The following is a 27,057-nucleotide window of genomic DNA, read 5'->3' as shown; positions in this document are numbered from 1 at the left end:
AGATGAAAAAACGGACTTGAAATTGTGCTGGATTTCTTTATTTTTATGTCTTGATAACTGGCTTTCACGAAATGAACAAGTTCCTGACAGTTGAGGGAGACATTGTATTCTTGCCTATCAAACATGATTATTAAGAATATCAATTATCTATCAGTTTTCTTACCCTGAGACAAACCGTCCCAAATGTCTTCTATGGGAATGTTCAAGGTTAGTTTATCATTGGAAACGCTGTAAGCAATGGGCGCTGAATACACGCCAACCGCCAAATAAATTGCCATGAAAGCGGCCACGATAATAAACTTCATTTTGAACGACTTGGTAATGGCTCTTTCCTCGTATGGCGTCTCTGAACGTTGAGTTTTGAATCTGTCTGGCTTCTCTACAAGTATAATGATGTTGGCTCAGAAATAAGATGGTCAAGCATTTAAACTGTAGCTAGTAGGTCCTCTTGAAAGGAGAACGTGACTACAACTTCGACCTCGATCGGAAAGCGTTCGTATTCATTTTCTGATTGGCCGTGTAAGGTTTATGGTGACTTCATTGGTCTACAGCACGTGACAATTGATTAGCACTAGCAGGCCTCTTCCTCCTGGGTATCAGCACTTCATTGTCCTGTAAAGATACGACGTGTCGAGACGTAAGCAGTTTTGAAGATCAACTACGTGACCTAACATTCTCAGTCAGTAGACATCCTGTTTTTGTCCAGAGAAATTACATTTCTCTTCCTTGTTGCTGATAAAATCTAATCTCTACGAAAATGCGGAAGAAATAGTTCTATTTATGAAAGACATTATTCACTGATTATTTCTTGTCGAATAATACATTTGGAATAATTAAAGTTCCATTTAACCACTTTATAAACAGCTTCATTGCTTCGCTTTGAAAACAACACTGAAGAAGTTGCACGCGGAACTAACGTTTGTTTGTAAACTTTACACTATGATTTTCCCAGATCGATGAAAGAAACATTGTCTTGGCAGTGACGTTAAAGTTAGTAGGAATTGCGTGGAATCACGGGCAGTAAACTTTAAAGCTTAGGATTTTTTTTGGAAGTAACTCGATACATTCAGTGTTAGATCGCATAACTAAGGTAGCCTTAGCTTGGCGTAACTGAACTAACAAGGAGTTCGATTCGTCTGTGCTTGTTTCCGCGGAGATTTGTCCGGTGTAGTTGGCAATTCTGGTGATAGTTTCACTGCCATATACAAGTACAAAGCACCGTCTATAGGCTAAAAGGATCAGGTAATAAATACCTTGTAATTCAAGGGAGTTCCAAGGTGCTCTGCAAAGCTGTTAATGGGGGACTGACCTCAATTCAACCTTTCTGGAGACGATAACCACACAAATCAACGGCAAAGAGGCTTTACTAAGTTCTACCGCCATAGGTAAGATGTATCCAATATCATTTCCTGTTTTTGAGGTTTGTTGTAATTGCATTCCGGATATGGATTTCTTTTCAGATCTGTCCATCAATCTCGAATTTGTCATTTTGAAAGATCGCTAAACGAATACTGAAATTACTGATATTAGCGGAGCTCCGGCGGCCCGAAGGGCCGCTAAGCGGAGCCCCATACCCATATAGGGAAGAAAAGGAAACCCATGAATTGATTTTCTCATGGTATCATGGCTAGCGGTATTGCTCGTGGGCGCGTACGCACGACGGCGACGACGACGACGACGGAGTCGCGCAAGATGGCGGCCATACTCCAGCTAATAGGTTGACAGAGACATGCACCCTCGGTTTGTAGCGGGAGAATACCATTTTTCTTGGCGGGATTTTCAAAGAAAAACGATAGCGAAGGTTGATCTAATATTTTTAAGACAGGGTTGCACTGAAGCAAAAAACAGAAAGCAAGAATTAACAGGCAAAGAAGTAGCGAAGAAGATTGCGAAAAAGACTGAGCGGGCCAGCGCTGGGGAAGGAGGCGAGACAGTACTGAACAATGCCGTGAATTATAGCTAGTCAAGGGCTAGAGAAAGGAGGTGAAATAATACCGAACAATGCCGTGAACCAAAGCTAACGAGGGCTATAGAAAGGAGGCGAAAGTACCCGACAAATTGATTCAGAAGACTGCCGAACTCCCCATGGCCAAGTTCAAAATTCGCGCGAACGTGATGCTGTGCAGCCGTGCAAGAAAATTCAAAAGTCACCTGATTTGGTCAGGTGATGAACAAGAGAAATCAAACGTGCCCGAGTGTTTTAGGGAAATTACAAAACAGTAAAAGTAGCGGAAAGAAGTGGTTGGTTCGTTGATCTATCGAAAATATAACTTCAGTTCAGTCTTCACAACTTTTGCTGCAAGTTTCTGCCCGGAAGATTTACACTGGCCGAACTGAATTGCCAACTTGCGGTAAGTGACTTTTGTTGTTGCGTTTGCTATGAAAATTAACAAGTTGCCTCGGCGATATAAGCTTATTTTCAATTGGAATCCATTAAAAGTCTTCCTTATTTGAAGCCATGCTGTAAGAGATTTTAAAAATTGCATCGTTTTAATTTCGCTCGTCTCTAAACAATAACACGTGGGTTGCTCTGGAGGTTGCTGTAAGTTGTAAACAAATTAAGTTTTCTGTCGATTTTCGTCGTCAACTTAAGCTTATAACCTCACGTCTAAAAATAAGCTTAACCAAAACCGTACTTGTAAACACGGCCGGGCTAGTTTTGAAGTTTTCTCTGAGTTAGTTAACACTGCCGCTTCGTAGACTGCTAAAATTTCTTCTTCTCTTGTTGAAAACCAAGGAAGGTCTACAAACCATTTTAAGCCGAAGCGAACAGGATTTGCTAAATTTAATTTTGTTCCTATGTGAATATTTGCATATTGTGATTACAAAGTATGGAGAGTTCCTCGTTTTGTTAGTTCAATTTATTCGGTTTGGCGAAATGCTTTTGTGAATTCCGAGTTTAATTTGGTTGAAGACTGGTAAAGCTACTGCCAATAAAATGACTGCAAAGCTAAATTAAGCCGTCGGGCAAAAATACAGACTCTCAGTAATATTCGAATTTAAGCGTGGATAATTTTTAAACTTTAACACCGCAAGCTTAAACGAATTTTCTTTATCCTCTCTTTTATTCGGTCACCTTTCATTGAGAAGGGATTTGCTGTTGATACTCGAGCTCAGATGTAGTGATATGCATCTTGTGTTTATAATGTAGATTTCCTCGTTTTATTTTGTTGTCTGTCCAATTAGTTCGGTTTGGTGAAATGCTTGTATGGTCCAAAATGTCGAGTAGACGATTATGCATGGCAATCCTGTCTGCAAATAAAGCTCTGCTTTGATTTTGATTGGCTATTTCATTTTATTTGTGCCATTGCTTTTGGTTGGGGGTACATGGACCCAGTATTTTCTTAATAAGAGGTTATTCCCCAATGCGGTATTTACACTTAATATGGAAATGTTCCTAAAAAGTGAGATGGTACTAATTAACTCGGTAAATTGAACAGTGTAATAGAAGTTCTTGCCCTGACCATTTCTCGGTAATAAGAAGAACTTTTACATACATATATACACAATTTAGTTGGAGAGAACATTGATCTCCTATCTCCACTCTCTCTCTCTCTCTCTGCTCTCTTCTTCACACTAATTTTTTATTAACTAACTTATTAAATGAATGTCACTGACTGTTTTCTTTGTTGTGCATGCATACTTTTTTGCTCGTCGAAGAAAGTTTCAGTTTCTTCCTGGCTGTACAGTTTCCTTTCTCCTGTCCTGTACCAATTCGATTGTGATATAACTTTGTGAATTCTCTATTCTCCTTAAATTTTATCTCATCAGGTTGATAGAATGCACTCTCAGAATGTTCCATCATTGTCTTCAGTCGCTACAATTTTCTGGAAAAAAGCAATAGTTTTCTTAATTTCCTTTTACTTTGTGTTAGGACTTTTTAGCATGCCTGTAATTGGCCCATGGGCATTACGGGAGAATAATAATATTTTCAAGTAAAGAATTACATTCGTTTTAGTGTTGAGTATTTTAAATTGTTATGAATTAGGCATTTCTTTTTATTTTTTATTTTTTATTTTTTATTTTAGTCACACGCAATGTTTTATGATTTTACTGAGGTATACCATGTAAATGTATTAATAATGCACTGGAATTGGCCAATCAGAGTGTGCATTATATCGGCTTTAAACACAAACCATATATAATAAATGACTTGTATGTAAATTATATTTTTATTACAGAGAACTGGACAGGGCAAGAATTTCTTTTGTGAATTTATATATTAATTCCTCTCAGTGCTGTCAAAATGTCTCAGGAACCTTCATTTCTGATAATCTATTATTTTCCACCATACCTACAGCACAGAAGCTCACCAAATCCTAACTGATAACTAACATGTGTGTATCTCTAGCCTTTGCTGTGTGCTACATTGTATGTTCTGTTATCCTGCCTTAACTGCTAGAAACAATTTTGACAGAGCTGTTGCAACAGTTTCACTTAAATTGAATTCCAGCAACAGTGCTACATGTAGCAGTGTTATTGAGTATGAACTTTATGGAGGATTTTAAATTTTTATTTTTTTATGATTACAGACGACAACAAAATATACACGTGTATACATAACCTGATGTTGGTGTTGGTTACAAACCGTAGTTCATAATGGTCATCCTATTACAGGGAAGGGAGAAAAGTTCAGAGAGTTTAGAACATTTCTTCCCCCAGCACACCTTCTGTCTATAGGTGCAATAATTGAGAGGTTATATATATATATGAAGAGTAATGTAAAGTTACTGTATAAACTTAGCATTAAAATCTGACATTTGAACGCCTCCTTTGCTAAAATTAGTCATGATTTAATTATTATCACTCCCTGTGAATTCATAGAGATTCCAGAGGCAAATTATCACCTAATGTGGAAGTCCTGTCTTCAAGTGAGGGAAAATGACACAAAAGAGTTACAATGAGAGTAAAAAGAATTGTGAATGTTGATATGGTGTACATTATACATCATGTAAAGGTATTTGGTGAGTGCCAAAGGCATAACATTTCATGTATTGCTTTTTCAGGACAAAATATATAATGTTTTAAAAGGTGTGATCAGAAAAATAATGAGTACATTGTCCAGGCAGCACCAGTTTATGGACGGCATATGCAGACAGTGAGAGGAACTGTAAACACTACCACGTAAGTTAGTTTTATGCTTATGACTTCTTGTTCTTGGATTTTGTGTCATTTCATCACAAGAATAGGTAATGAAAGATGCAATAGTTGCTGCAATATATTTTTGAAGGAAAACTTATAAGTCTGCCTACGCTGGATAACAGCCATGTGTAAACTGAATGTGAAGCAAACACTCTGTTAAAGATGGGGCAACCCTAAAACCCAGAAACTGGAATCTGGAATCTGGAACCAAAAACCGGAATCCAGAAACTGGAACCGGAATCCGCAAATCAAAGAAAATAAGTTCTTCAAATACACGAAAATTGTTTTGCTTAACTTTTTGACTGTAAAAAGTAAGCTGCCAAGTGAAAAGAACCTCAAACTTAACCTTTTTTGAAACAAAAATTCCCCGTCAGTTGAAATCGTGCAACCGTTATTTTTAGTGAGGGCTATGATTATGAGAATCTCAGTAAAGTGCGTCTTAATTTTATCCAAGCACCTCGAGAGTGTCTAAAATAAGCTTGCTGGTAATTGCCATTTTGTGTAATAAGTGATCTTCAATTTACCGGGAGTATAAGTTTATCCTTTATGTCTAGTAGATACTGAACAAGATAGAAAATGTCATAGAGAACAGGATATCCATCAGTGGCAGCCCCCTGTACATTGACAGTCACGCCCCCCACTTTCGAAGTCCAAGGGCTAACCCATCTGGTCTAAATATGAAATTTGATTTTTCCAACAGATACAAGACCAATTCCAGATTAACACAATTTCCACACTGATACTGTGACAAATCAGCCTTTCATATTCTTGGCGGCCATCATATTAAAACAATTTGTAGAAATGTTGCACACTTACTTCCGTCTGCTTCTCACTTGCTAGCAGATCAGACCACATGTTGTTAAAAGATGCTAAAAGACTGCTAGAAACTCACTGCAATAGCCTATAATAGCTTGTTGTTAATGTGCTGCTCACCAGTCTTCTCAGAGCAATTTGATCTAGACAAGAAGCAGGCTCTCACCAGGGCCAGCTTGAACAAAAGATGGGTAACTTAGCTTATGAGCAGGCTCTCATGTTTGGGCTGGGGGCGTGAGTGGCAAAGCCGCATGAAGGCTCTTGGTGACATGCCAATGCAGAAAAACACTAGACACCTATTTAGCCTGCTCAGACACTAGAGGCAGATACTAGAGCCTGCTCACTGGTTATGAGTAACTCTATCCACCCAAAAAATCAGTAACCCTGACTGGATAGTGATGTACCCAATGGATAGCTTTATGCAGCTTTTGAACAACCGGGCCAGATATATAGCTAAGGGTTGTTCAGAACTAGTCAATAATTTTTTTAGCAATTAAAGTCTGTGGCTGAAGTAAAGCCAAGAAAATAAATAACAACAAAATAATTTTTGCTCACATTTATTTATTAGACATTGCTGAAGTGAATTATTTCTATCATCATTCATAATATCTGGATTTCAGATTCTGGTTTTTGGTTCCGGATTCCGGATTCCAGATTCTGGATTCTGGATTTCAGTTTCCAAATTCAGTGTTTTAGGGTTGCCCCAGATGATGTATGTGCATATGTTAATCTTGAATAATCTGAAATTTCAGAGAGTTTAAAAATATCATGTCATATCTGTGATGGTTCTGAGGTGGAGGGCTGTTACATGTACATGTAAATGTCTCATGCACGATTTTTCACTCGTTATGATTCAGGTGCAAATAGTTTCTGTATCTGTTGATGTGCAACAATCTACACCAATATTTCAACCTAATAATGTACAGTGTATATTAATTAACCAAATTATGCTGTTTTTAGTTGACCAGTGCTACTACATAGTAATGTGAAGTTGAAGGGCACAAATTTAAAAACATGCCCAGTGTTAACTTGTCAAATATATGAACTGGCCAGACAGTGTAGATTAAAAATTCTCTGAAAGGTAAGATGTTTCTTAAACATTATTTTGTAATTAATGATTTCTCAGACATTGTTTTCTTCAAGAAAAGATTCATACCCCACATGGAGGTTTTTTCTCTATTAGAGCTCTTGATTCCTGATACTTTCATTTGGAATTTCTAAAGACTGGCCATGAATGGGTGTTGGGTGTGAATATCTTCTGGAACTGCACATTCATTCATTGAGTAAGCAAGAACATCAGTATTTATCCTGACAAACTCTGATTTTCTTCTGGAAGCTGAACTCATATACAGTTGTGCAGTTATATGTACAACCAAACAGCCTGGATGACCCTGTGATTGGGACTGTGCACATTGTTGTAACCCTCAATGTTCCAGTTTCTTGTTTGAAGCAAATTGCATTTGCTCCTGAAAGCAAGTGGCAAAGTTCATAACAGTTATGTAAGTTTGCTTTGTATTTCAGGGCAGAGCCTGCCACAGTGAAAGTTGGAGTACCAACCCCTGGCATTTGATTCACTACTAACACTCAGTAAACGACTAACAATGAAGTACACTGTATATCAAAGAAAGGAATTACATGCCTGTTCCTGTCAGTCAATATATGAACAGTTTACAGATGGGGAGCCTGTATTAAAACATCAAAGATTTTCAAAGCAACCATGTCCTGGTGAGATATTTCTGAGGAAATATAAATTTAAGGTCCTTATGATTGCGTATAGGCAAGGATTTTTATTGTAAACAATATCTTACTGAGTGTATTTTTATTGTGTACTAATTGTTGTAGAACACAGACATCACTGTTATGACAGAGATATTAATTTGTGAAAAGTTCTATAAACAAATGCATCTGGGAGCAAATTAATTTATCATGGATGCAGCTTCTGAGAGATCCCCAATATTAATGGAACATACACTGTTCATACATGTAAAAGAGTTCAGTAATTCACTACTTATGATTGTAATGCTTTGTTTGGTTTCTCTGTATTTACAGACAACTTGATGGGATTATAGATTCTGCACCAAGTTCATTGAATAAACTGACTTGGAGGTTCAGTTCTGCAACCCATCCTGTTTGTAGTAATATCATAGCTGCAACATTGTGACAGATACACTGCATTACAGTATTAAGAAACACATATTAACTAATTATTTTTTAAGTTCCTTTTAAATTAATCAGTTTTTCTTAGAGATAATTTACTCATGGTTGAAATAATTGGCTTTTTGGCTTTAAAATGATATTTACTGAGCTTTTAAATCAATTTTGTGATAATCTGCATTGGACATGGCATAAATTGATATTTTGCCAACACGAAATGGAGAACTGGGTCTTAAGCAAAGTTGCAGGATTAGCATTTTTGTAGAAAGAAAGGGTTGAGAAATTTGTGACATTCTACAGACAGCCTTGCCATTTGCAATGTCCGATAAGGTTAATTTGTTCCATTCTGTTGTAGAAATAGTGTTCTCTAATTTATAAATTATTTCAATCTGTTGTTTAAATGATTGCCTTATAACCCCATGTCTGGCTTGGTGCATGTAGGATATTGATGTATTTTTTAGCCATTTTGCTGTAAATTATCTTAATTGATGTGTCAATCAAAACATATCTTGGAAATGCTGGGCTCTTCTGACAAATGTACCTATGCCTGATAACCTTGGAGTGCATTTGGTTGTGTAGTGCAGACAAAATACATGTACATAATAACTTCCTCTTAGCTTACTGATAATTCTTGGTATAATTTAATCATAGCAAAATTAATTAATGGAACCCAATAACAGCTCTTGTAGTCCACAATGCCAGTCGAGAAAAAGAACAAATCACATTGAAATTGAATAATAAAATTATAATTAGAAGCCTATGCAAGTATTCATGATCAGCCAAAAAAAAATATCGTAGGTACCATTCATACGAGGGTGATTTTGCTTATTGCAGTAAAGTAACACGTCTTTAACAAATTACACGTCTCACAAATTACAAATTACAACAACAAAGTACTCTGGTATGGCTACTCCGATACTACAATGTACATTACTTATACACACCAGGTGTTACTTACTCACATTAGGAAAACGAATAAAATAAAGTAATTCATTCATTCTGACAACACACGTTAGCTACAACTAAATCAAACAGGATTAAAAAATAAGAAATAAAAAAAGAGAAAGAGAGAAAATAAAAGGAAAGTAAAACTTAAAATTACAAAATGAAAAAAAAAAGCAAAGGACCGATTTCTAATCTTGATTTAATGCAATTAAAAGTAACTTAGTCTGTAAAGTTTGTGAGGAGCATTGTCACGTTACGAGTTACTTTTTCGGTGTTAATTTACAAATTTTCAATTTTGTATTTATAATTGGTTCTAGCAATAAATTCGGTTAGTACAAGTGAACTGTTGTTTAGTTTACTTACATACACATAGAAATTTCATGAAAAGAAGGGTGTAATTGAATTTTCTCACTAGCTCCATGTATGTTGGGTATTTAAAGGTGGCGAAAAGCGTTTCTTTTGTATCTGGTTTAAAGTTTGAACCATTCTGAGTGTTAAACCAATTAATGACTTTGCATGTGAAGGTTTTTGTAAATGCGCAGTCGATAAAGGTGTGATTTATGGAGTCTGGCTCACCACAGTAGATGTCTGTATTTACCCCATATCTGAAGAGTTCTTTCTCTGTAATGACGATCCTATGAATAAACTTGAATTGAAATTCTTTCAACTTATTTTCTTTGCATGTTTTTGAAGCCATTTTAAAAACATCTGTCCAATTCTCTGTGTCTATTGAAATATCTCTTTTCCATCTCAATAAAAAAAAAGAGATATTGCATGTCTGTTTTCGTTTATCGAAAATCCAGGTTCCTAATTTCGTGTAGGCTTTGAAAATGTTGATTGCAGTTTTATTGTTTATTGTTAGCTTTCTTTCATCATTCCTCCAGGTATCCCTATCGGGAGTTGTTTTGCTCGCACAAGCCAACATATCGAGACTCGGTCAACTTGGCTTGTGGTTAGTGCAGTTTACACAGGGGCTGGTACGCTTTCGCAAGCTAAAATATATCAGCCTGAATGTTCGGCGCAGGTTGCCCTAAACAGCGAAAGGAGTCATTGTACTTTCGCAAGCCAATATCTCGCTAACCAACATTTATATGGGCTTGAACGGATTGATGTAAGCAGCACTTCAAAGTGAGACATATTGTCAAGGATTGTCAGAGAGCTTCAGAGATTGTCAGAAACGTTCAGAAACTGAAAAAGACTGCCTTGCACTTGCGTTGTACTTGCATTGTTAGAAATACACTTGAACAGTGTTAACAATCATCGTCTTGTTGCTATTTCCACAGGCGGCCCAGACGTTGAATACGATTAATACGTGACATTATGCTGTTGGCGATTGCGTTACAATTTTAGCCGTTTATATACCTGGTTTATAAGATAATGTACGAGAATGCTTCGAAAATTACTCTAAATGCTACGTGTAGAAAATAATTGGAGTAAAATGGCTTACCTTGTGTTTGCATTGCGTTATTTTGATGTCTCTGGGTTCCTGGAGGTGGTTTAGAGCCTTTTAGTAGTGGAAACCCACAGAACGATAACTCGCCGAAATCGCGTTAGATCGGCCCGAGGAACTGGCAAACAACAAAGAATACAACACAGCAACAGGGTAAGTAGATTTTATTCACAAAATATAAGAATAATTGGCTTTTCAAGCAAAGCCGTTGCATTCCCATACAAACCTTTATAAATTCAAACCGTTGTAACACAACACCTCCATATGCTGCAAGGCGAGAGTCATGTTTCGCGTGGTCAAATTCGGTCGTTATGTAATAGTACATGCCATATGTCACGTTAGCCTGAACGTTCGCATAAAAAGGAGGGGAAAAAAAGGATAACATTGAGAGCTTGGGCCGCCTGTGTCCAGAATAACTTCGAGGTAAAACACTTGCCACAAGACATTGGACAAATATTGTGGAGGGATTATTAAAGTTTAAGATAAGAATACTACTCCAAATAACTAAAATATTATTTTCTAATTAAATTTCTCAAATTACTCCATTTGTGATGGCACAAATGTCATCGTGTTTTAAAATGAGGTTAAAAAGTTTGCCTTTAAAAAGTGTTTTAGTTGACAAGTTTGAGTGCAGGGTCACATCATGTCTCCCAGGTTCGTGTTTTCTACATCCGGTTTTCTTTACAAGATCTTATCAACTTTAGTGCAACACAAAGAGGAAAACAGAGTCAGCTAACAACATCAACAACGTCTCACTCAATAACCTACCGTGACAATCAAAACACAAAACTGTAACAATATCATCTGATAATTTCCAGGTCAAATGCATACCCGTCTTTGTAAGACTCGGCCTTTCTCCTGCAAATTTAATCAGTGAATTTCCCGTCTCTCTTATCTCACGCTCTCATGGGTAAAACAGGTAATAAGTAAGCATTGTGGGTTCACCCTTCCTTCAAAACGTCTCCTAATTTATAGCACATTAATAGTTACTACATGCTATTTTTAGAACTACTCGGATAAAATCGGGACCCAGGGATTTTATGTAGCACGATATTTTTATTTCCCATATAATAAACCAAAGACCTGCATTGATGTAAAAAGGCTCCCTTCCTCTAAAGGTCTTTCACGACTGAATATATTTCTCGTCAAAAAGAGGCGTAACACTGTGACAATGGTACAGAGTGATGTAATAGCGGTGCTAACGGGCTCTCGAAGGCAGACTAAACACACTAACGGGGAAGGGGTAGGGATCGGATTGCAAAAAAGGTGAGGAAGAAGGGGAAGGAACAACACCCCATCCCGATAAAGAGGCTCGTTTCCAATAAGTATCCCAGTTTAATTTCCTTAACCCGTAAAATTCAAAAAAGCAAAAAGGACGCTACGCACACACAAGTACGCAGTGCGGACCTATTTTTTATTCGAACCCAGTTAGCCGGTATATCTTTCAACCATAGGCGTACGAGCTGGGCGGGAGGGGCGAGGGGTGCTGAAGCCCCACCCCCAGCCACGGAAATTATGTGATTTTTCGGGCAAAAAAGGTCATGATTCCGGCAACGACACTTGAGAGAAAACATTACAAAATAATGCTGCTGACGTGATTTCCAAAACTCGTAAATAAAGTTTCTAGTTAGTTACTTTTTTAGAACTTTTCCTTTTAATTAAATAAGTTTTAGATTTTATTCAGATTGAGACTGTTGATAGTGTATGATTGACTGATTGATTATGCAAGCTTTGAATATAAATATTTTTGGAATTATAGCAATTTCATTAGATATAGAAATTGTGAACGTTTTTGTTTTTCATGCAATTTGAGTGCGATTTCAACAATCACGCATTCAGGCATTGCGATAATTTTTCGGGCAAGAAGGTCACCGCCCCGCCAAGTCCGAAAGTGCCCGTACTCTTATGTTTTCAACAGAGCTGGATGACTTCATTTTCAATGCAATTGCATGTCAAGAACCTGTCGTTAGTTTGAACCGAATCTTTCCAGTAGAAGAGATCTAGTGGAAAGAACATTTATTCATCTAATCATACTCGAAAGCTCTCGTATTTCACCCGCGACTGTATGCTTTTTCAAATAATTTTGTTGCGTTTTGTTTGACACCTTTTCACCTTCTTCTTTATTTTGTTTGTGGCACCGAGACCGAACAATTTCAGTTTTTAATAGACAAAAACCTTGTACCAGAATAATTTTAAGTATATTACTGTCCTTTTTGCAAACACAGGTAAAATTTCATCATCAATTTCATTTCACCACTACTTTCAAGTGTTTTGTATAAATTTCAAAATTTGTTTTCGATATTTGGTGTTGATAGAAATGATTTCTTTTGGGAATATATTTGAAACAGTCGCATTTAAGTTTGTAATACAGTGTAAATAATCTTGGTACAAAGTTTTTGTCCATTTTTTACTCGAACTTCAGGTGGATTCCTTCTTAATATTTACGAGCAGAATAACTGACTTTCCTATGGTGAAATAGTCTAGAACAACGATGAGTTCATTAGCAGCCAATAACGTAACGATTTAGGAGCAGTAAACGAAAAATTACATCATTTGTCTAGAGACGTTTTGTGAATTGTTCGCGGGAAAGGGAGAAACTCCCATATGAAGAGGTCGGTAATGCTCGTCGTCTCGTTTAGGGGTGTAAATCAAGGACTTTGGTGTCACTGGGGGTAGTCAGGACAAAACAACACCATTTTTAGCCGTCAAAGTATCTTTTAGGATGCACTCGAGTAAAGCTCATGCCACAGGCTGACACTATCCCGTCTTGGGTTATGTTTTGGTGACGTATTCTTGGATTTAAACGCTGTTGTTGGAGCCAAATCCTGTCTGTTCCATTTCTCTCCGAAGATTTTATCTCCTGCAACAGAATCCGGCCTCCCTGAAGCCAGAGCGGAGTTTCCCTACGTTTTAGAAAAGTGCTTTCCCAGGCCAAAACACTGTTTTCACAATATCATGATGATATTGATTACATTCACTAGGGAGTAAACATAGCAATACATAACTGAAAGTTACCTTCATATCATTAACGCATTCCCCATAAAAGTGAATGAAAGTGAGAAAAAGACAGTGACATTTTTATTTTTCTTCAGCATGAGATCGCTTTCTGGGAATACTAAATTTAGTCGGTTTGAGATAAACACTTCCAAATTCAGAACTCTTACTTTACTGCATAAGATTCGTGAGGCTTCACTTCTAAATACCTTCGAACTTGGCTTCGTACTTTATCAAACTGAACTCGTGGATTTCAAGTCAGATTCTACTAGAAGCTAAGGATCGTTCTCTTCGGACCTGGGCCGAATTACACTTTTTCTTATAAGACTAATGTTTTTCCGACCGAGGCTGAATATTCTTAATTTTCTGCCGATTTTAAGCAGAGAAAATTCTTGTGAATATTCTTAGCGCATGACATTTCTGTTTTGGAATGTAATTTGCAGGCGTTAAAGCCTGATAACGCACTTAACTTCTTGCAGAAATGTTAGTAGCGTCGAAAATACGGCTAGAGCTGTTCGTGTTGCTTTTTGGCTAGTTTTGCCGTTTAGAGAAAGGAAGAATTTCATGCGGTTTAGTTAAAAACATATAATTGTTTTGTATTTTCCACGGACAAAATTATATTTTTGCCAAAACCTTAGACGCGGATTTATTGTTAAAATATTCTTAAAATTTCGCAAATTTCAGCCTCGATATTCTTATCAATTATAGTTCTATAAACTAGTAGTAATCGTACAAAATGTCGTAGATTAAAGAATGCGTTCGAGTTTTGGTAGGCTTGGTATGTTAAAAAAAATTCTGGGGACAGTATTTTGTGCCTGAGCTGTTAGATAGGCGTGAAATTGGTCTCCCTTCAGCAGGCGCGGAATCAAATGAATTGATTGCAAGACAGGCTTAGTATGTTAAAAAAAAAAGAAATTCTGGGGACAGCATTTTGTGCCTGAGCTGTTAGGTAGGCGTAAAATTGGTCTCCCTTCAGCAGGCGCGGAATCAAATGAATAGATCGCAAAACAGGCTTGGTATGTTAAAAAAATTCTGGGGACAGCATTTTGTGCCTGAGCTGTTAGGTAAGCGTGAAATTGGTCTCCCTTCAGCAAGGGCGGAATCAAATGAATTAATTGCAAAACAGGCTTGGTATGTAAAAAAAAATTCTGGGGACAGCATTTTGTGCCTGAGCTGTTAGGTAGGCGTGAAATTGGTCTCCCTTCAGCAGGCGCGGAATCAAATGAATTGATTGCAAAACAGGCTTGGTATGTTGAAAAAAAAAATTCTGGGGACAGCATTTTGTGCCTGAGCTGTTAGATAGGCGTGAAATTGGTCTCCCTTCAGCAGAAGCAAAAACAAATGAATTGATCGCAAAACAGGTGTATACGAGAGGGTTGTGTTTTATATACCCAGTCGGTAGTCCGCAGTCCGCAGTTCGCAGTCCGCAGTCCGCCGTCCGCAGTCCGCAGTCCGCAGTCCGCAGTCCGCAGTCCGCAGTCCGCAGTCCGCAGTCCGCAGTCCGCAGTCCGCAGTCCGCAGTCCGCAGTCCGCAGTCCGCAGTCCGCAGTCCGCAGTCCGCAGTCCGCAGTCCGCAGTCCGCAGTCCGCAGTCCGCAGTCCGCGGTCCGCAGTCCGCAGTCCGCGGTCCGCAGTCCGCGGTCCGCGGTCCGCAGTCCGCAGTCCCCAGTGCGTGTTCTATACTGACTGTGTAAATCGACACCAACTATGTTTGTTCCGTCGGTAGGCGATACTACGTGCTTTTAGTACCAAAACTAGGGCAATTATTTTCCTTACGAACACGACTTTCAATTGCCTTGGCTTTGGAGTAACAGCTACAGGGCATTTTTGGTGTATTATTGGACCATAAAACAGGCAGATACGATTAGCAACACAACAGTTTAATCAAGCGGGTAATAGAAGAACATCACATGGTCGACCACGAGGTCTCCACACCGTGCCGCGAAGCTACTGGGAAATATTGTTACGAAACAGATTACAACACAATTTTCACTTCCGAAACAATGAAACGGAGGACATGTTGGTGTACCAAAGCAACCCTGTGGAAGTTGAACTCTTTTCCTATGTAAACACTTTCGTTGGGTTGATGTTACATAGTTTGTGGACACAAATCTAGGCCAGCGAAGTGAAACTCATTCTTCCTTTGATTTATTCAGCAGAAAGCAGCGTTGGTTTTGGTCGAAGAGAAGATAGTACACAACATATAGCCAAGCTACAGCTTTCTGTTCGTACGAAAAGTCGTACACATTTCGTGAAGACATGTCTGCAAGGTTTTTAAATGCCATTAAACCCAAATGAAGCTTTAAATAAACAGCTTATCCGCTACAGTCTTCAATAAGCTACCTCGAAAAGTCGTGCACATTTCGCGAAGACAAGTCTACAAGGTTTTTAAATGCCATTAACACTGACTTCGAACTTTAAATAAACAACTTCAGTATCTGATACAGTCCACAATAGGCTTCCTCGACACCCGCAAGTCCGCAATATTGCGCAACACTCGAAAGAAAGCACATGGACGAACATGGACATGACGTCATTCGCCCCTGAAGAAATTTTTGGGAGGCCAAATTGGTGTGCGCAGATAGATTCACACATCTCGAATTTTTCAGCATTACGCTATTAGAATTGCGTTCTGTCGAACGCAAAAAGAAAGAGTGTATGTCGGAGAGGATAAAAGCAAAAGAGCAAGAGACTTCGTGCCTTTGAAAATTTTTTTGAAAAATGAACAACATACAATGCGTGTACCATAGTGCCAATCGTTTTCCCACGATGTGGGAAAACGGAATTCCAACTTCCAGTTTCGTTTTTCGTTTACCCACGCCATCAGAAAAGGAAATTCGAGATTCCATTTTCGTTTTCCGTTTTCCTACTACATTGAAAGTGGAATTCCAAATTCTAATTTCGTTTTTCGTTTTCCCACAACTTTGGACAACACAATTCTAATTGTTATTTCATTTTTTTCGTCTTTCGTTTTTATAAGATACTGAGAAACGGAATTTGAACTTTGATCTGTGTTTTTTGTTTCTTTGTTTTGTCACTTTGGTATGTTCCCTGGACCGGAAGAATCTTAGCACTTCTTGTCGCTAACGCAGTTGTCCGTTTCGTAAACGGTCGATGCCAATTTCGCGACACTTAGAAATTTTTTAACTATCAACGAATTTTTCTCGAAGAAATTAAAGGAAAAAGAAAATTTGTAAGTAACCAACCAGTACCGAACCCGAAACCTCTGTTTCCTAACATCCCTCTTCTACTGCTACACTACCAGGTTGATCCGCCAAATCTCTGCAAAATTTAATAATAAAACGCGACTTTCTTAAATATTAATGATGGAGTTGCCCCAACCATCAAATAAAAGCTAACCGCAAGCACACCACTATGAATATGAACAATCAAGCATTTGACGAGTGCGTTTTACTCAATCAACAAATTAAAACCAGTTTCTACCTTGTCCAGGCCTATACTAAGGCAGATATGGCATCGTCCATTCTGAAAGGCTTGGTTGCCAATGATGGCATCGACCGTTAAAAATGGCATCGACCGTTTACGAAACGGGAATCAGCGTCGCTAACAATAGACCTGGAAACCACATCCTTGATGAGGTCTTTGTTCTCCGTTTTCTTATTGCGGAAAACAATAGTTATGAAGACCTTCTCGAGGTAATCAAGAACCGTTACCCGAATCTTAGGGGCTGCACAGTAGGGTGGTAAGTTTAAAAAGGTGTTTCAGTTATCATGGTATCAAGATAATCGCGAAGAGAAGGTCAGTTGCGGATGGAACAGTCAATATCCGGTCAGTGTAAAATGAGGACTGTGGACGGCAGACTGCAGACTGCAGACTGCAGACTGTGGACGGCGGTAAAATGCAGACTGAGGGTGAAAATGCAGACTGCAGACCAGGGTCGGGTTGTTCAAAAGCCGGTTAACGCTAACTCAGGATTAAAAGTTAACCGAAGTATTGATTTTTCTTGTATAAAAATGTTTTTTACTGCTCACGTTTAGTGTAGTTTGAGCTTAGTCGAGCGCAAAACTGAAGGACAAACATTAAAAACAGAAAACATGACCGAAAAGTTACAAAAGTGAAATCAAAATTCTTGTTAATCCTGGGTTAGCTTAATCGAGCTTTGAACAACCGGGCCCAGGGGTAAAATGCAGACTGTCGACTTCTTAACTGAGTTGTGCTACCGTTTCCATCACTCAGAGCTAACCATAAACAGGCTAACCGGAACATTGCGGTTAGCCTTCCGGTTGGAAGTCGATAATGAAAATGACACAGATAACACCGTCGATATATACTTAAAAAGTCTGTAGTCTGCAGTCTGCATTTTACCCTCAGTCTTCATTTTACCTCCGGTTTCCAGTCTGCAGTCTGCGTTTTACACTGACTGGTCGATATCGAAGTAGAATGTGCCATATCGGAGATTCGTCCTTTTATGGTCCAAATCGGTCATGACAAGCCTTTGTACTGAATCCTTTTGACTTAATAGCGGTACCTAAAAAGCCATTTAATTTCGTAATTTGTGATAGTATACATAATTAAATTTCCTTGCCGACATCGATGTCGTGGTAGTCCTGTTAAACAGAAGGCTTATTTTTATTAACAGTCAGCTCAGTACGGTTTGTATCGGGCTGAAAAATTCGTAAATATTAGTTTTCTATAAATATAGCTGCACAGTTTTTTATGCTATTTGTTGTAATCACAACTCTGTATGTACAGTCGGTTACATAGAGTTAGCTATGACGTCCAATTTGAGGATCGTAAGGGAGGAAAAAAACATATACAAGTCAAAAGAACGCTAGCGTCTGCTTAATAAACAACTGTCTTGAGATAATATTTTGACCACGAAAACGAAAAACGAAAATCGAAGGTCCAATTCCGCTTTTCAATGTCTTACGAAAACAGAAGATGAAAAACGGAAATGACTATTGCAATTCTCTTGTACAAAGTCATGGGAAATCGAAAATTAAAGTTCCAATTTCGTTTTCAATGTAGCGGGAAAACGAAAAACGAAAATAAAGGTTCGAATTCCTTTTCCGATGGCGTGAGTAAACGAAAAACGAAACTGGAAGTTTGAATTCCGTTTTCCCATGTCGTATGAAAACGGTTGGCACCAAGGTACACGCGTTTAGACCCTCTACATGCATGCGGGGGCATACAATGGATCTACTCATAGAAATTTCTGTTCCCAGGTCGTGTTCCTGCTCAGTGGAAATGTAAAGGGAATCATGATTATTAACCTAATCGTAAAGCAAAAAATTGTATATTCCCCGTGGTTTGTACTAGCTCAATCCCTCGCCCCTCAACTGAAAGTGAAGATAGGGCCCTGTAATTAAACCCACCTCACCCCCCAAATCCTTCCCCCTCTGCCATCCGACGTTTGTGTGGATATACATGACCCTTGAATCATTAAGTGGGTGTAATAAAACTCTGGTTGTTTGTCTGCTAGCTGAGACAATTTTTTTTGTGACAGGAAAATTTGTTGGGAAGTAGAAGGTCAGACACTGCTGGATTTCAGCTTTTCAGTAACCATAAAATTTGTTGTTTTTTTTTAAAAAAAAAACGCCAATTTGGTCGTGTGAACCTGTGAGATACTCGATCGAACTTCCCGATCCGAGGACCCGAATGGGAATAACCGAGTGACTGCAGCAAACTTATTTCTTTTCTATATATTCTGTGTTTGAGACTCATGTGCGTTTCGTATAATTTCTCTCTTCTGATGATGAAAAGAGTCGCTTGACTGTGGCTGAGGAGAAAAATTTACCTCAGAGACAATTTTAAAATGTGATTTGTTCCGATCATTCGCCGAAAAATGCTATCATGGTATTAGTTTATACTTCTAACATAACTAAACGCACTGATGATAGCACTGATCTCAAATTAAAGTAGGGAGGAGGGAATTCTGAATTTTTTATCATGAAGTCTTAAATTTACGCAGGGTCCCTTTTGATACCAGCCTATGGCTGACGGGGCTACCCTGCCTAAATAAATATGCTTGACTAGACTTAACTAGCTTTTATTGAGTTAATTCACAAAAAAACATCATACATTTAGGTCGCACATCCTTTCAATTCCTCAACTCTTATATTGACAAAGCAAACCCCCGATTTCCCGATTCTTAATTTGAGCCTTTTTACCACTTTAGCGATAGCGCAGTTTCTGCTTGAATCTTTGGTTGAGGATTTCGGAATTTAAGCTCATGAAAACTTCAGTTATGGCAACTTCTTGAAGATTTTAAAACCAGTCCAGTTATTTTAAGCTGCGCATGATGTTTTACTGCGCTGCTGCAGCTACGAGCAGAAAATTTGCTGCTGTAATGAGTCAGCCAGGCACTGTTAGACTTGTACGGGTATTTGAGGCCTACCACGTCACCATACTACACAGGAGAACCATCATCAACGTTCTTGGAGTATATCTCAAAGGTGGCGTACGAATAGGTCAGCCAGTCATCTCCTGTCATGGAACTGGTGACTCTACAAACACAACGAGTCCAAAATCAAGACCAGTACATTAAAATACGATGTACACTTATTGTCCTTAGTCCTTGATTGTCACTATTATTATCCTGTTTAATGTGATTGTTCTTGCTTTTTTTGAAATTTATTCTTCAAATTCTTATGTCAACTATGTAGTATTAGTTTCTTTCTTCAGGAGTGATTCATCGCTCTGTTGCTACATAGTTTGTTTGATAGTTACCGCTCCTGAAAGGTTGAGCGCTCTCTAAACAACCGTTCTACGCAAGCAGCTATACCGTCTAACAACAAAATAGGAAAAAAGTCATGATCAAATGATCAAGTTTCGATTTGAAGATATCAGAGAATGTTTAGTCCCGATGTCTTTTCGGCTTTGGTCTTTCCTGGTGACCACTAACGACAAAGTGAGTCATTCAAGTTACTTACGATCCTACGAGACAAAGGTCTGTCATGCCCCTGGAAGAAGTGATGCAATGCAGTCGGTAACTGCTATCATAGCCGTTGGAACTGAGTGACACTGTATCGCCGCTGTTGATTGGTTCTCCGTCCGTCTTTCCCTTAGCAGTGATGGTAAGCATCATTAGCTTCGAGCAGGAGGTCCATCCTGAGGAGGTGATGATAGTGCCTTGGCAGGTTGTCCAGAAGCAGTAACCTGCACCAGCGTACAGCCACTTTTTCGAGTAGCTGCCATAAGTGTACGCCGACCGCAGAGCGATAATGTCTCCACTATTAACGATGGGATATCTGTGTCCTTTGAGAGTGAAAACAGAATCATGTACAGTCATTTCACGGGCAGCATTTTCATTAAAGGCTGCGGGTCTAACAAAGATGGCAAAACTGACTTGAAAGTGTACTAGATTTTTTTCTTTACATGCCCTGATAGTTGGCTTTCATGAAACAAACAAATTCGTGTAACTGCCAAGATCCTAAGGTTGCGTCTTACTCAGAAACTTAACAGTTACACAGGTGACAATGTGCGAAGCGATAGACAATTGGAACTCCACTTGCAGAATGATTAAGTCACATTTAATCACAGTTCAAACGTTCACGAGTTGCACTAGTAGGGACGGTGACGACAGAAGATAAATTACGGTAGCTGAACAGTTCCAAAAATAACGATGTACTAGACTTGCAGGTCGCAAAGATAGTAGTTGCGGTACAAATGAGTAGAACGAGATTAGAATGGAGTAGAGTAGTGTAGGTTCGAGCTGAAAACGATAATTAAATACAGTACTGCTAAGACACAGCATTTGGCCACATAGGCATGTAACAGACATAATAATCGGTACTTAACGACTAATTAGGCGGTTTCCAGAAAGACTTAATAGACATAACTAACAGCTTGTAGCATACAAAGGATACTGAGAACATTACATCCAAAGCCGGTATAGTTGAAAAACTGAGCTAACACCACTAGCATAGCCTGCGAGCAGGCTCACGTTGGAGCACAAGCGCGCGCGGCGTACCCGCCTGCACGAAATCGAGCGGCGAAGCCGCGAGTCGATAAAGTGTCAATTTCTTGGCGCCTCTTCACAAGACTCCTTCCCGCCGAATCGCTTTGCTCTTCGCCGTTCGCGCGTGTGACTCAAAGGTGAGCCTGCTCGCAGGCTACTACTAGCACTGAACGTATCTAGATCACCACAACAATAATTTTGTAAACATCAGGTAACTGGTTTCGTAGGGTGACAACACTTGAACATTGAAAACTAGGTACTTGGCAATGATAACAAAAATGAAGGTAAAAGATAAGAAACTCACTTTGGTGACGACTCGCACAGACGATAGCAGACAATATAGCTCAGAGGTAGTCAAATGGTAGCCTGTAGCTGATTGATCCTCTGATCGCAGCGGTTGCGGGACAACGAACGAGTACGGTTGTTGCGAGCCGCCTTTTAAACGCGCGCATACGTGATTATGCCTAGAGCGTTGCTTGAAAGAGGGTCTGGAAGGGGGGGTTCCTGATCGCGCATTCCCGCATTTTCTTTCACGAGAACCCGCATCCCGCACTTTTTTTATCACTATCCCGAATCCCGTTTTTCTTTAACAGAACACACAGTGAAAAGTCGAATTTCTACAAAAGCTAATAATTGTAAGATGTAGATTGGCCCTTTGGATTGATATTTTGAATTTACGCGTGTTTTAAAAGGCTCCTACAAAAAAAGAAATAGCTTTTTGTACCTTGTACCTTTTTGTACCGAGGCATTTACTCTTAGCGATTTCTTCTAACCCAGTGAAGGTTTTTAAGTGCTTCACGAAGTTGAATAGGTCTTTGTGTTCGTCGCCACTTAGCGGAACATTAGATTTCTCTTTGTGGATCGCCGCGGTTCTGGCACTAGAACAGGAAGTATCGCCAGTGGCCGCAAGATAAAACGAGACCAAAACTCTTACTGTAGCAGAGCTGGCATCACTATTTGCCATATCTAAGGCCAGCTGTTGAGAAAATCCCCTCAAGATTACAATAAATGTGAAGCTGTGAAGAGACTGAAGAGCTTGAGACAATTGAGCATCGAGTCAATAACTGGTATGCTATTACACCACGTGCACTTTTCTAGCAACTGGTTGAAACAAAATACCGTAAATCCTCGAATTAGCGCCCGGGGCGCTCATTTGAAATTTAGGAGAAGACGGGGGCGCTTATTCGAGGGGGGACGCTAATTCGAGGATTTACGGTACTCTCTGACAGTTTCAATTAGATAACCATTAACCAGGCACACTCTATAGTTTGGTTTGAAAGGAGACACGCGCTCGCCTGGTTGATTCGCTTTGGCCGCTAGAACGTTTATTTGAGTCTTGACAATTTCCCGAATTCCCAACCTGTAAAAAGAAATCCCGCATCCCGTGCCCAAATTTTGGCGAGTCCCGCTTCCTGGGGAGCAGTCACATCCCGGATCTCGTCAAGATATTTATCATTTTCCCGATTCCCGCACCGTATTTTGGTCAAATTCCGAATCCCGAGAATATCCTTCAAGACCCTCTTGAAACGTGTGTACTACATTTTAGAAATGTTAGTTCATTTTCTACACACAAATTTATCCTTGAATAAGCATGAAACGGCAAATTCCTAACCAATGTCGAATACATTTTAGCATGTTCTACGGAAACTAAAGCTATAGCTATTGATTGCTATTACAAAATGTCTTAAAAGCGGGGGGGAGAGGGCGTTTCAAAACTAAGAGTTCGTAACTTTGAGGGAGACATTGTACTCGACTATGAGCGAATATTCTTCCTGCTTATCAGTGTTAAAGCGATAAAACCATGAGTATTGAGAACATCATTATTCATCAGATTTTCTTACCCTTAGACAAACCGTCCCAAACTTCTTCTATGGGAATGTTCAAGTTCACGTCAACGGTGCCCTTGACTGTCAGTTTATCGTTGGAAATGCTGTAAGTAACGGACGCTGAATGCACGCCAACAGCCAAACAGATTGCTATAAAAACGGCCACGATAACAAACTTCACTTTGAACGACTTTGTAAAGGTTCTTTTCTCGTAAGGCGTCTCTGAACGTTGAGTATTGAAGCCCCTCTGACTTCACTACTAGTACAATGATGTTGGTTCAGAGCTGAGATGTTTAAGTATTTAAACTGTAGTCAATAGTGACTTAATAGGTTCTCTGCTCCATTTCAAAAGCATTATTGGCTCGTAGTTAGTCCTGCTAACTCATGACTATGGTGTGCAGGTAGGGGGTCAACGTCTAACTACAGTAAATATTTACTTCTGATTGAAAACTCATATGACAAGGCTCCCAGTGGTTTTCCACTCATGCTTGCATGTGATCATGGCATGCCCTGCCCCTCCTCAACTCTCTGTCAATCCAAGCTTAGTAAAATCCCGTCGCTTCTTACCCTGTCTCAGTTGTGAATTACTCGTCAAGCTAAGTTGTTCTCTGCTTTGGTCGCTCACGACACTTAAACCTCGGAAAATTCGAGGTGGGACTGCCCCACCACAATCATCTTCGAGCACCTTTACCGTAACTATCCGGGCATTGCAACAGAAACTCTCTGTGTCCTGTTACCGTACAAGTGACCTAGCCAAACTGGCCCGCGTTGCGACTTGCTCGTCTCCAAGAAAGCAACTCTTCGGTCGTTGACACCACTGCTCCAGACCAGCTCTCGGCGATGATGGTCTCTGATGTCGACGCCAAGTTGGCGAATTCCAATGCACGATCCTCTAGCGAAAGTGTTATCTGGCAATGCTGTAATTGCCAGGTTGCCAAAGCCTTTTTCCCGTTTTCAGATCACGCGCGTAGTAACGAGGAAAAGGAAAGAGGACTTCCCAATGTCCACGTACTCACCATTCGTGATGGGTGCTATCTGGCTGTTTGAGAGGAGGCCGGGAAGCGAGGGAAGCCTGTAGTTGCTATCAAACGATGCGACCTCCATTAAAAACCTAATGATTCTGAGAAGGAGTGTGGACAAATTGGGGAGAACAAGATTTCCAGCTTTATTTAGACACGTTCACAGGCCTACCAAAGTCCATCCGTTGTAAGTCCTGTGGTAGTTTTGATCATTTCACGAATGCATACCTTTTTATTTCTCCCAGGTACAAGGAATCTCAGGGCCCAACCCACGCCGATCAACAAAGGGGACCCCAGTGCCCGCAATCCTTGTCACATGGCTTACCAGCACCAGTGTAACAAACCTGGATTTATCGCAACCCACTCTGGAAAGGATCATACAGAGCCTTCCATCCCAGGCTCCCAACTAAAGCAAATATCCTTTACGAAACCGCACCCGATTACCAGCGCCGCCCTCAAATAGACGCCGCATCAACAAGTCGAAATATTTCAATTTTTTATAAGCACCACGATGCTTTTTAGAGTAAATACGGTACTCGCATTTCGTCTCACAACCCAGCCCTCATCTCGGACTCGGTCGATCCTGAAATTTTAACAGCAACTAGCGACAATGACGACTAAATCCCCTTAATTATACCGATAATTGTCTCCCGTTTTTTTTTCTGTCAAAGTACAAGGAATACCGCCGCATATTTTACCACTACAGAACGAACGGGTTCTCAGTCACGTTCTTGACTCTCTGTAGAGGACTGCCCCGCGATCCAAAGTCTGGAGCGGAAGTTTCTAAAATTAAGTTTCCAGGAATGTAGTTTCTTATTCTTAAACTTATTTTTAAGCCTACATCAAGTACAGTATTTTGTGGTAGCTTTGCTTACCTGAAAAAAGAATGCTGAAATCGAGAAAAAGAAAAAAAAACAGAAATAAGTTTTTTTTTATCACGCCTGTGTTTTTTTACGGAGTAAATGAGCATTTACGCTGACAATACGGCATGATTTGTCTTATAGTTAAAACAGTTGTTTACTGCAGTCATTTTCCACGAAACCCATTCGCCTGTAAAGGGCGGGTGCACGTGACTAATCAAATGGAACTTTGATTAATCCAAATGGATTATTCGACGGGAAACAATGTCCTTCACAAATAAGCCTATTTTCATGGAAACTTTAACTTCCGCATTTTCGTAGAGAATAGGTTTTCTCGGCAGCAAGGAGGAAAGATATAGCTTCTCGGAATAAACACAGGATGCCGGTTTTTTTCTTTACCGATTGAGAATGTTATGTCACGTCACTGATCATCACAATTGCTCACGTCTCAACACGTCAGTAGTATCTTGACAGGACAACGTAGAGCTAATGCATAGAGAAACCTGTTACTGGCAGTCAATTGTAACGTACTCTGGACCAATGAAGTCATCATAAACCTTACACAGCGAATCCAGGGAATGAAACACGAACGCGTCACGATTTTAAGGTCGAGATTAATCTTTTTATAAACAGCTTCATTGTTTCGTTTTGGAAATAACGTTGAACAACTTCGGCACGGGGAACTAAAGTTGTTTGAAAACTTTACACTATTTTTTCCCAGATCGATGGCAGAAACATTCTCCTCGCAGTGACGTTAGAGTTATTAGGAATTTCTTGGAATTACGAGGGGTAAACCTTAAATCTTAACATTTTGTTTTAATTCCTAATCTCATAAATGACTCGTTGAGGCCAATCATTTCTTAGAAGTAACTCGATACATTCAGTGTTAGATCGCATAACTAAGGTAGGTCAGTCGATAGACAAGATATTGCGCATAGCCTTGAAGTAACTGAACTATAACAAGGAGTTCATCTGCGTACATTGTGTGGAGATTTGTTCCTTATAGTTGGTACAGACCCCGTGATAGTTTCATAGCCATCTAGTCCGAGAAGCACCACCTATCGGCTAAAAACAATCAGGTAATAAATATCTTGTAATTCAAGGCAGTTCCAAGAACCTTTGCAAAGCCATTAATCGGAGACTGACTTGAATTCAAATGGTTTTCATTCAGCTATTAAGCGTTTTGAAGACGATAAGCACACAGCATGGGAGATCCAAACGGCAACGAGGCTTTACCAAGTTCTACAGCCATAGGTAAGATGTATCCAGTGTCATTTCCTGTTTTTGAGGTTTGTTGGAATTGCATTCCAGATATGGATTTCTTTTCAGATCTGTCCATCAGTCTCGAATTGGTCATTTTAAAAACTCGTTAATTAAACAAACACTGAAATTACTGAAATTATTACCATAAACTACTAGTAAAGCATTATATTTATTTATGTGAGAATTGATTCGAGATTATTTGATGCGGAACTGCGTGTCACATTCGTGTCATCATAAGCGACGTCTGACGTTACATGATTTGTTATGTCTTTCAACAGAGCTGGATGACTTCATTTTCAGTTCAATTGCATGCCAAGAACTTGTCGAAGGGGAAGGTTAGTTTAAACCGAATTTTTCCAGAAAAAGAGATCTAGAGGAAAGAACATTTATTCATCTAATCATACTCAAAAGCTGTCGTATTTCAAACCTGATGACGCATGCTTTTTCCAAGAATTTTGTTGCGTTTTGTTTGAAACCTTTTCACCTTCTTCTTTATTTCCTTTGTGACGCCGAGATCGAAAATTTTGCCAATTAGTTGGCGCGGCACAGGAAAAGAACAATCGACCAGGTGAGTTTATTTTTTTTTTATTTATTTATTACTTCAGATTAATTTCGTTTTGCAGATAAATGTAGAAAGGCATTGAAACAGAAACAGTAGCTGATGATAATAC

At 39.3% G+C, this 27,057-nt stretch overlaps 2 protein-coding genes and 1 pseudogene across 2 annotated transcripts in view; 1 reads left to right on the top strand and 2 right to left on the bottom strand.

The window, feature by feature from the left end:
- The window catches only part of LOC145486448 (uncharacterized), a 40,917-nt gene that overhangs the window by 5,831 nt on the left and 8,029 nt on the right, over positions 1 to 27,057 (bottom strand). The window lies entirely within an intron of this gene.
- On the bottom strand, positions 19,704 to 24,348 carry LOC145486728 (uncharacterized; annotated as a pseudogene).
- Positions 26,933 to 27,057, top strand: part of LOC145486431 (transient receptor potential cation channel subfamily M member-like 2) — a 109,409-nt gene continuing 109,284 nt past the window's right edge. The window contains exon 1 of the mRNA XM_081465098.1: positions 26,933 to 26,954. The gene's annotated coding sequence lies outside the window, so the exon portion shown is untranslated. The remainder of the gene's footprint in view (positions 26,955 to 27,057) is intronic.

This window comes from Orbicella franksi, chromosome 5 (assembly GCF_964199315.1).
Source record: "Orbicella franksi chromosome 5, jaOrbFran1.1, whole genome shotgun sequence".
Lineage (NCBI taxonomy): Eukaryota > Metazoa > Cnidaria > Anthozoa > Scleractinia > Merulinidae > Orbicella > Orbicella franksi.
The sequence above is the reverse complement of the archived record's forward strand: the minus strand, read 5'-3'. Positions and strand labels throughout refer to the sequence as shown.